This window comes from Rhinolophus ferrumequinum, chromosome 10 (genome assembly GCF_004115265.2).
Source record: "Rhinolophus ferrumequinum isolate MPI-CBG mRhiFer1 chromosome 10, mRhiFer1_v1.p, whole genome shotgun sequence".
Lineage (NCBI taxonomy): Eukaryota > Metazoa > Chordata > Mammalia > Chiroptera > Rhinolophidae > Rhinolophus > Rhinolophus ferrumequinum.
In genome coordinates this window covers 82,673,239-82,685,152 of record NC_046293.1, presented here as the reverse complement: position 1 = coordinate 82,685,152, position 11,914 = coordinate 82,673,239, and positions in this window count along the sequence as shown.

Sequence of the window (11,914 nt, the reverse complement as noted above, 5' to 3'; positions counted from 1 at the left end):
GTCATGTTCACAAAGCATACATTTTCTTCTGATAGCCTGTGTGCATTTTTAAACTCCTTTCTCAGAAATAATGCCTCCGGCCTTAGTTGACAAATGTTGGAAATTAGGTTATAATGTCAACAGTCTTTTTGTACTGTATTAGAACTCCTTGACTTTGGTTCTTTCTGACTCTTACAAACAGGAAACTGATTTGAAGTTGTTGTTGATTATTTACATGGAAAAACATTAATTCTTTTCCAGCTTTTTTGATATATAATTGACATATAACATAGAAACTTAAGGTGTACAACGTAATTATTTGGTGTGATATATATATGTGTATATATATATATATATGTATGTGTGTATATATATATATATATATATATATATATATATATATATATATCAAGAGAGAGACAGAGAGAGACAGAGAGAGAGAGACAAAGAAATGTATACAAGTGGACACTTTAGTCAGCGTTGCTCAAGCAGTAGTTTGCCATAATGAGAAGTGTCTGGACTCTGATGGTAACCACTTTGAGCATCTCTTGTAATTGCAGAAGTCAAACTTGACTTGTATTCATCTTTTCTTATTAGTGTATATTCAGTATTACAATTTTAATGCAATTTTCCTTTCTTAAAATGTGCATACACTTTTTTTTGACTCTCTTTCTCTCTCTCTCTGTCTCTCTCTCTGGCAGGGCAGCTCTGGCTCAGAGGTGGAAATCCTCAGAGAGGTTATTGGGGCTAGTGCAGGCCCAGGTCTGAGCTAAAGGAGAATATGCCCAGGGGACGCAGACAGCCCATGTGGAAGCCTGAACTATAGCCTCAGAATCTAAATCAGCTTCCAAGACAGTGGAGAGCAACCATAAAGATTAAAAGCCCATGGTCAAAATGACTTGGGATAGTCTTTTTGTGTGTGTGTGTTTACAAGATGAGTGGCATTAGACATATCAGTTAATCACTTTAAGATTAAATGGATAATAATAAAGACACTATAAAAGTTACTTAGGAAAATTAACTGAGATACGGTACGTAAATAATAAAGATCCTATAACATAAAATAAAAGGGAGAATTGAAGTTGTGGCAGGGAAATGCGCTGCTTTGAAAACCACTGATCTAGAAAACAGAAATTTTGAAAAGCTCTACTTCTACTCTAGATAAATATTGAAGAACTAGTGTGTGTGAAATAATAGATACTGAAATAGAAGAAAATAGAAAACTGGATGATAAGCAAACATAGTTTAAAGAAATAAAATTGCATTGTGAGAAAAATAATATAGTTTCAGAGACAGTAAATTGGTAAATCAACACTGTAGAAATAAAGCAAAAGAAAAAGACAAAGGAATGAATGATCCAATGTGATGACAAATAAAAACAGTACAAGAAAATCATCCCATGAGTAATTGCTATTCTTTAAAAATAAACTGATTCAAATAGTGCAAAAGGAATAATCAAAGGCAAAACAGGGAAATCTTCTCTGAGTTGAAAATTTTAATCTGCCACTTAAAATGGGACCATGAAGAATCAAAAAAAATTATGGAAAAAAAATCTTAATGAAACCTGGTAAAGTAATTGGATTTCAAAAATGAATATAATACTAGCCGCACACACACACACACACAATCACACAGGCATAACGTGACACAAGCAACAATAAAAGAGTCTGTCTACCGAGGGAAAATTATTATACCTGCCTTGGACTTCTCTACAACATTAAACTTCAAAAGAAAATGGAGCAAAATTGTCAGAGTTTTCATAGAAAAATTTGTAATTATGTGTATGCACTCTTTTATGTTATTTCACAAAGACCTGGGTTATAGTAGGTAGTTAATACACATTCGTTAATTTAATTAAGAAGGAATAAATACAAATGTTAGTAGAGCAAACCTTTTAAAATTACTAGGGAACAGAATAATGTACTGGTAATAAACCCACTGAATTTTAAACAAGGAGCATGAGTTTTACTCATTAAGTAGTAATTAGCGTACCTATTTTTCAACTCTACTTCCTGATAATCATTAGCAATATTCTTAGCCTTTAGTTGGCCAAGAGAACATAATATGATTTTCATTGCCTTCAGTTGTTGAAATAAACACAGGTTGTTTCTTGTCAATGTACGATAAAGTCACTGATTTGTTCATTCAGGTGTTGGGAGTGTTTTTGATAAACCATCAGCAACTACTACTGGCGTAACACCCAAAGCATATCCTCAATCTGTCCCCTTTTCATCATCTCCAAGCAATCAACACCATCATATGTCACCTGGATGTGATATATTCTGAGGGATTTTCCTGCTTCAACTCTCTCCCTTTTTCTACTCCACTTCTAAACAACACCACTTCTACAATAACTCAATCTATAAGGCTGTACATGAAAATTCCTTGTCCAACTCTCAGTACTAATATGCCAAGCTTGTCCCACTTCAGGGCATTATACTTGCTCTTCCCTCTATCTAGGACTCTGATCTGTGTTCCAATGTCATTTGCATGATAATCATTTGTAAAACAACATACATTTTGATCACTTCCCATCCCTTTTTCTTGTTTTATTTTTCATGGTACTTAAACTATTTTATAAGTTTATCTTGTTTTCTTGTTTATTATCTTTTCTCCCTCAGAGAGATAAACTCCTGGAGGGGAGAGACGTTGTCTGTCTGTTCTTTGCTGTATGTCAAAAACATAGGATAATTTTAGACACATAGTTGGGCATTCCATATATCTTGACTGAATGAATGAATGATTAAATAAATGAATGAATGCTTGAACAAAGGAAACTGGTTACTTAGTTTCTATACATACCCTCACAACTAACTACGCAGGTTTTGGATTATTGTTCAAAACCAGGCAAACTATTTGCTTTTATTTATTTCCTTTTCCTTAATTTGGAGTGTTCAGGGGAAAAGTCCAGTTAATAGAGATGATTTGTAACTTGTGTTCTGCCAGAAGAATCTGAGGGAGTAACTTGGATGCTAGAAGGGAAAAAAATAAGTTCAAGGTGACACAATTTTAGCACATTTAGTAAAGTCTGCATCACTCCTTGTAAATACGCGCTCCTTGTAAACACCTACGTTATGAAATGAGTGTGTGCTAGTAGCATTTCTGATGCTGAAAATTCACTCTTTTCAACAAGGTTACTTCCATTTTGTCATGAGCATCCAAAGGATGATGATGATGATGATGATGATGATGATGATGATGATGATATATATTTAGAGAGAGAGAGAGAAAGAGAGACAGAGACAGAGACACACACACAGAGAGAATATGAATGAGAAAGAAAGAAAGGAAGGAAGGGAGAGAGAAAGAAGAGAGAGAGAGGGAGAGAGGGAGAGAGAGAGAGAGAAAGAAAGAAAAGAGGGAGAGAGAAAGAAAAGGACAGAGAAAAGAAGATTGTTCCTCTTCAACAGCTGGACCAAATTAGAAAACCAAATGAAATTCTCTGGGTTGGATTCTGAACCCAGAAAACTGCAGTTGTGGTAAAACACCACATTATTTTTAGCAAACGAATTAGGGAAAATCACATCTGTAGTATTGGGTTCTGAAAATGTTGGTGACTTAGATACCTTAGGGATCAGTCTTCAGAAACTGTAAGGTATTGTTGCTGGTGAAACGGAAAAGCAGTGTTAAGGAAGTTTAAAAACAGTCACCTAAAAGAATCCTTTTTGCAAACAGAGCAAGGGTTTGTTTGAGGTTTTCCTATGTTTACACTAGCACATAATGTCTGAAAAGCCTTCTTTGGTTATATCAGACTGGACATCTATTGAAAACAGTATTTTTTTGAGGTGAGGTAATGTTTTCTGAGTACCCAGAGTATTTATTTTCTTCAAAATAAATATAGACATAAAAATGAGGGTAGATGTGCTTGAAAAAATATAATATTTATCACATTATTTGAAAATGTGATGCAATTTGTAGAATACATGATTTTAATTTTGTATTATATTTTTTCTCAAATTTGAATCAGTATCATTTCATTTCCTAAAACTACTATAATTGTCAGTGTGAAAATTAAATTAAAAGTTTTCAAAGGTTTATCCAAAATGCTCACGTAAGTTTAACAGGCAAATTCTTCACTTTATTTTTGGTTGGGGTAAGAATACATAAATAAGATAATTAGATCATAATTACAAAAACAAAACAACACATAAAGTAATGAATCTTGCATCAGCATTTAGGAATTAATCATTGTTAGGTATTGCCTCTTTCTGAGACAATTATTTTGATATAAAGCTGCGTAAATTTATGATACTAAAGTTAAAAGGAATCTTTAGCTCAAGGAGACAATTGTTTCCTTGTTAGATATATAACTTCCTTCATTGTTAGATATATACCGTGTTTCCTCGAGAATAAGACCTATCCAGAAAATAAGCCCTAGCATGATTTTTCAGGATGATATCCCCTGAACATCAGCCCTAATGTGTGTTTTGAAGCAAAGCACCAAAGACCCAGTTTTATTTTCAGAGGAACACGGTATGCTGATGCAAGTGCGTGCTGTTATACCAATGCAAATAAAAATTATGAACTTTTGTACTGCACTTTTACTGATTTATTTGAATAGAAATGTTTCTACTTCATTACATAAAGAGTATAATTTTCATAATGTATTATATTATATTATGTGAATTACCACATAGTCACATATTCATGCTCTTACTCCTGTACTTTAGAGTTTCTTTCCACGTCGTATTATATAATGTTGAAAAAAATTATTATTCTGATTATAAATCACTTAATATTTTGAAATCTAGATATGGGGATTACTGGATTAAAGGCTATGAACATTCCACTACATTTTGCCAATTAAAACAATGTTTCTTAAATTAGTTTCATTTTATAAGTCCAAAATGGTTTTTTATTATCTCTGTTTGTTATTACTTTCGTTGTGGTTGTTTTCTACCTCTTTATACTTTTCTAACTTCATTATAATGATAATGACTGTAGAGCCCAAAGAAGTTAAATGATTGCCCAGGAAAACAAGCAAACCAACAAAAACCAACAAATTAGTGAAAGAACTAATACCTGTCCTCAAGTCCTGTATTTTTTTAATCACGCACATGCAACATTAGTGTTAATAGTATGCGCTAAATTGGCCATGAGAGACTGTTAAATTTGTGAGATTCAGAGCATAAATATTTTTGAAACATAAATTGTTTGAGAAGTAGAAGTTTTAAGAGACTACTGCGGTGCAAAAGGACTAAACTAAAATGCTTTCAGGATATGGCATGAGAAGTGTGGGAAAATTCTGTTATCTCCCAACATTTTGCAAGACCTCACATAATCCCTGGACATAATCACATAATCCCTCCATTATCAGTTGATTCTTATAAGATATTCAAGAGGCTCCTACTATAATAGAATCCACAATCCTTTATCATATGTAATATTTTTTAGGTCTGACTAGATTAAACTATGATCTTCATTTATGTGTCCATTCATTCCACACATACGTGAACTCCTACCCTGTGCAGAAAACACTATGACAGATGCTGGAGGCACGACAGTGGAAGTAACATAAAAAGCAAGTATTGTCTGATTTTGTTGAGGGATACATGTGCACGCACATGCATGTGTACTCACACACACACACACACACACACACACACAGTAACAGAAATATAAATAAAAGGCCAATTGTAATAGATGCTATGACAGAAACACACAAGAGTAACTGAGACTGGTAGATAACACGCTGAGAGCAAAGCCCAAGGGATTCTAGGTACTATAAGTATGGTGGAAGAATCTGAGTTGAGTGGAGAATGTGGAGTGGGTGGGTGAGAGAGCTAGTATGCAAAAGGATATGGAAAACATGAGAGAAAGTATTGCTTATATCAAAGATGGTAGAGCTGGGAAGTCATGGAATTTGGAGGCAAACATCCAAATTGCTGTTGCTGAGGCCTGATTTTTCTTCATCTTTAGCACAAACTTAGTATTAATAATTTATAGTTCACTGGGTTTTAATAAGGATGGGATCAAATAATATGCACGAAAGGGCTTCTCTATTGTCAATCACTAAAATTTTAATAATCGTTATTGTCTTTGTCAATAATGGTAAACTGGTGAATTTCTCTGGCAATCATTACCACGAAATACTCTTTGAAGAAATAAGACGTTAAAATGAACTACTGACGGAGCTCTGCATATACAACGAGACATGTTTAAAGAAACCACACCTGGTTAGACATGGTATGTTGGAGTCACAGTCTTCACACACATAATAGTGTCTTGGACATCTTTCACAACTTCAGGTGGACAGATTTGTGTATTTGTGGGAAAGGGAGACCTGGGGATTTCATTTATGTTTGAACCCCTGATCTTTTCCTAGTGTTGCTTTTTCCTTCCCATATTTTGAAATATTCCTAGGCAGAAAGTGATATTTGGACTTGAGGAGGAGAGACACAGGGTTCAAAACTAACCACATATATGTTAATTATATTTATGGAATACTTACTTTGCCTTTTTTTTTTCTTTTTCTAAGGATTGTTCCCCAAATATATACTATGTCATAGGGGATGTAAGTAAGAATCCTATATAACAGCGAATAAATCTGAAGTAGTGAGTCTAAAAGTAACGGGACACCCCCTTTCTTTGTTTACTTCCTTGTTCGTTTTAGTCACCTTCTGTGGGGACAGGATACGTACGACTAAACACTAAACACACACACGTACATAGAAAAAGGACAGGAGTTTGCATTTATCAAAAGTAATTAAAGGAACAGTAAAGGAAAGCATAATTGGGAAGTAGGCAGGACAGGGAGGAAAGAGGGGAGTCAGTGTTCATAAGGATCCTGGGATGTTCATGGAAAAAAGGATATTAGAAATTTGGGGAAATGTTTTCAATGACTGTGGTCCACGATCCAGCACAACTCCACAACTGTTTCTCCATCAGGTACTCATCTTTTTCCTTTTTTTTTTTTTTTTTCCCGAAGTGGCAAAATGAGAGAATGAACCGTTTAAGGATTCCACTCTGAGTCATGATCATGAAGATCACAGAAATAAACGCAGAGTTTCGCGGACTCATGTCCTCCCTCTTCTCGTTGCCCAGTCTAGAGCATAGCGTCACTTTTGGGAAGTACAACCCACATACCCACAGGCAAATTTCTCAGTGTATTTTTTAAGTTACTCCAATGTCTATTCCCAGAAAGGACATTAACCAGACCCAGAATAAACTCATTATAATTTTATTTTCCCTGACTTCCAAAGGAATATTGAATTCACAATTTGGCGATGTGACAGCTTAATTACTCTACTAAAGATCGCATCTCAACTCACTTCCCTAACTGGATACTAAAAGCTTAAAAGTAGAAACGCTAATTCTCTAATATAGAGTATAAATTAGGAGACACCATGTGATGTGCCTAGAATTGATTTTTGAAGAATTATTATGAAACACATTAGAAGACGTAGACCTAAAGAGCAGAATTTCTTATAATGAAACACCTTTGGAGATTTTATTTAAATGTACCTATAGCTCGACAAAACATTTGGAAACGGTTATAAGCAGAACAGTGGCTTCTCAAAGATGTCCATCCTTTAATTCCCAGAAGTTGTGAATATGTTCCATCATGTAGCAATGAGGAGTTAAGGTACCTGATCAAATGAAGGGTGATACTCGGCCGAATAAAAATAGGGAGATATCCTGGTTACCTGGGTAGCACTAATGTAATCACAGGGTCCTTAAAAGTGGAAGAAAGAGGCAGAAGTGTCAGTGTCAGAGTGATGTGATGTGATGTGATGTGATGTGATGTGATGTGATGTGATGTGATGTGATGTGATGTGATGTGAAAAAGACCCAACCGACCATTGCTGGCTTTGCAGATGGGGCTGAAGAGACAAGGAACTTGGGCATTTCTAGAACCTGGAAAAGGCAAGGAAATAGATTCTCCTTTAGAGCCTCCGAAGGAATGAAGCTCCACTGACACTTCAATTTTAATCCAGGAAAACTCATTTTGGATTTCTGAGCTCCAGAACTGAAAGATTGCAAATCTTTGCTATTTTAAGTGACTAAATTTGTGGTAATTTGTTACAGCAGCAATAGGAGACTGATACTGGGACCCATCTTGGTCCCTTTTCTCCCTCCCTCACTATACTGAAGGAACTTTGACCTTGTTTCTGTTATTGCAGAATCAGCCACCCAAGAGAGAGTTTGTTTGGGAGTCACAGCCAAACATCGGAAGTTATTTAAAGCCAGCCAGAGATGGTGTGAGATGAACCATCATGGAGGACTGACACAACGTGACTGACCTCAGAGATGAGAGACTACAAACTCAGGAACCTCAGGCTCCTGTTGCAGGGATTAATCAGGAAGATACCAAGAGGGACAAAAGAACCGTAATAGAGATCCCAGTAGCCCTCCTTCCTTACCTCCGTCCTCTGACACCAAGAAGATATATTCAGTGTCCTCCATACCCAGATTCCATCTTATGGAAGATAATGATGAGAGAGTTAAACCCTGGAAGGCTAAAGGGACAATCTAAATTGAAAGAGACTGTTTAAATAGATAGAGACTAACAAAATGTCAGTCAAATTCAAATTTCCTACCATCCAGTGCTGGTAGAAGGGAGATTAAGCAAAAAAATGAAAAATAAATATTCCAATTTTCTTTGTATATCTGAATGTAGTACATTCATTTTCAATCAATATAAAATGAGTAAATACTCTGTGACTATCCAGTTTCCAGACTTGCAATATCTGACCAATAGGAATATTCCTGAAGACCCTGAGTTTTTTTTAACAACTTTCCTCCAATTTGCATTATTTGTGGACTGAATAGAGAGGCATGAGACAGGTCATGCTGGACACATCTCTGCTTCCCTCTTGGAGTCTTTCTGTTTAACCTCAAATTTCCTCCATTGCACTCACACATTTTTCATTTAAAAAAAAAAAAGGCGGAGATACCATTTCCATAAGAGGACTGAAAAAGCATAAGAGCTATAAAGTGGCTCTTTAGTTCATGCAGAAGACCATAAGAAATCAGGCATTTGGAACCTGAGGTCCTTAGAAGATCATTTCAATAGTGTGAATATCATGCCTGATATTAGCATGAGGCCTCCAAACTTGGGGTGGTCAGATCTTCTAGTACATAGAGAAGCAAAAATAGAGCAATGACTAGAATATAACTTCCCTATCTTCGTCTTCTTATCCTATTCACTTTTGGTACTTGTTAATAATGTAGCTTCCTCAGCCACACAAATTCAATCAGTACCTCCCAGGAAAATCTCTTGGGACTCTACATTTTTTAAAAAATTGCTTCAATGATTTTGATCAACAGCCAACTTTGCAAATCCTTGACTTATTTCAAAATTTGAGTCACAACCACGCTAACTGGAGGAATAAAACAACATGGCTCTTTTTTTTTAATATGAAAATATTTCAACCAACAAATCATTGCCAAGATTACTATAATGTATCTGCCCCATTTTCATCGGGGAAACTTGAGAAAGGCTTTTGCTGACATCATATAATTCCATTGTTGTGCAAAGGAAGAAATTGGACGTGGGTTGGAATATAATAGGTTCGGGTGAGTATCCAAACATACACATTCTGCAGAGGGGAAACTTAGAAGCACAGTAGAGTTTTCAAATTTGAAGTAATTATCATGAAAACATCTTTGTGGTTTATGAATAAGTCAACGACAACTTGTATTTTAAAACCCCAGAGCTATTTTGTGAAATTTCCTTTTGAAGCTTAGGGAAAACCAAATAACTCTGGAAAATGTGTATCATCTGAAAGTGTATTAACTACTTAATCTTACAGGTCAACCATTTCCTTGCAAATATTGTTATAATTGAGAAAGAATATTTGTAATGAAAGGTACATATTAAATTTCAGAACCAAGGCTTTCAACACTAAAATAATGAGCACTTATTCCACTCGATGTTAGACATCAATTTGTTTTTAGTGGAACCTGTTTTATAATGAGTCAACATTATATCATTTTCAAAACATGCTGCATGACTTTGGTACTGAAAAATACACTTTTGGGTTATTTAAACCTTCAAAACTTTGTAGTTTTATGAAGATATGCTTACTGGACTCCTAGGAAAGTGTTCGTTGTAAATATATTAATCCCAGAATATTTTTAATCTTATATGTTATTTTCACATAGTTAAATCTTTAATTAATTTAACTCCTTGGAAAAGCATGTGTTCTGAACCATCATAGCGTTAATCAAAAGAAAAGAAATTTATTTTGGACTTTGATATATCTACAGCCAATCTATTCATGTATTCAGCTGCGGGAGGCCAGTTGATTCCCATGTACAGGCTCCTCCAACCCCCTGTACATTTGAAAAGCTTTCCCTCTGCCTGGAAATGTGTGAATTATTCTCCCCTGGGCTATCTCCAGCTCATCCTTCACTGATTTTCACTTTCAAATGTAAAAGCTTCTTCAGTAAATCAGGGCCAGTTCTGGTGCTGCTGCTCTAAACGGTAGTGTCTTGTTCTTCTTCCTGTGGAAGAACTTGCCACGCAGTAAATAACTGCATGTTTATTTGCATCTCTTCCAGTTAGACTTTGTGCTTTGTAAGAACAGGGGCTGGTCTCTAGTGCAATATGGTGTCTACATCTTTATAGACATTTATGAGTGGGCTGATGAATTATTGGGCTTCCTTTTAAGGGACAAATCAGAATTTTTCAAGCTGCCTTATACTTATTTTATAGTTTTGTATTGATTTTAATTTGAATTGCATATTGGAAATTAACCCCATAAGATTTTTTCTCAGTGCTTGAAATCTTTAAATTATTAATTAGATCCCAGCTGCAGACGTTAGAAAGGAATATTTTTATGCAATTAACTCATTCCTTGATTATATTGCAATTGTATGTATCAAATTCTATCCATCTTCTTTGTCACCTCTCTAGTTCAAGCCACCATCTTCATTTCTTTCCTGGACTAATGCTGTTGTGTCCCATTTGGACTTTCTGATTTCTTATGTTATTATGTTACTTATAAACAGTCACTAGCATTCCTAAGCACTTGAATGAAAATCCAAAATGCAGAGTATGGACTATGATGACCTCCAGTCATTGATCATTGTTACGTGATCAATTACAATTTGCATGACACTTAACAACCAAGATTTTACCATCTGCATTAAAAAATTCTTAAACCTCTGCATTAAACAGTTTTTTCCTCTATTTCTTCACCTTTTCAAAATCAGTTTAACTATTAGTTCATCTAATAGGGAAACTTTCTCTGCTTTCCCCTGGGTGTATTCTCTTTGCATCATACTATTTTATTGTACAGTAGTTATAAAAACCTATAATTTGCATTTAATTTTGCATGTTGCTTAATGTAAATATTAGTATAAATATTAAGCATTTATGAATAATAAATCTACTATTTTATATACTTAACTTAACAAAAATCAATCACTATACGCTTACAGTGTTCTAAGTAATTTAATGTATCAACTCATTTAATCCTCTTAACATCTCCATAATGGAGGTAATTAACTTTGTTTTATGAATTGGAAAATGAGGTTTAAAGACTTTATATACATGAAGTTAGTTGCAGAGCAGACAATAGAAGAGACAGAAGCAATGGGTCCCATCTCATGCAATTTGTTTCTTCTATAAAATGTACAACCTTCCATGTCCCTCTCTTTCATACGTGCTGACTGTGGCGGACCTCTATAACAATAATACTAATATTTATTGTTTATTGTAGGCAATGGATTGTTCTAAGAGTTTAACATGCATTAACTCATTTAAACTCATAATTAAAGCTTTTTGAGACGGATAACATGACCATTTCTATTTTAAAGAATTAGCAAACAAAGGCAAAGAGAATTGCTCAAGATCACACAGCACATACGTTATAGAGCACTCTTAACTGCTAGATTTATTCAGTGAACACACACACACACAGATTATTGGGGAAGTAGAAGTCAGGATGCCTGGCATCATTTTTCTTTTTTTAGTTGGTTTAGTACA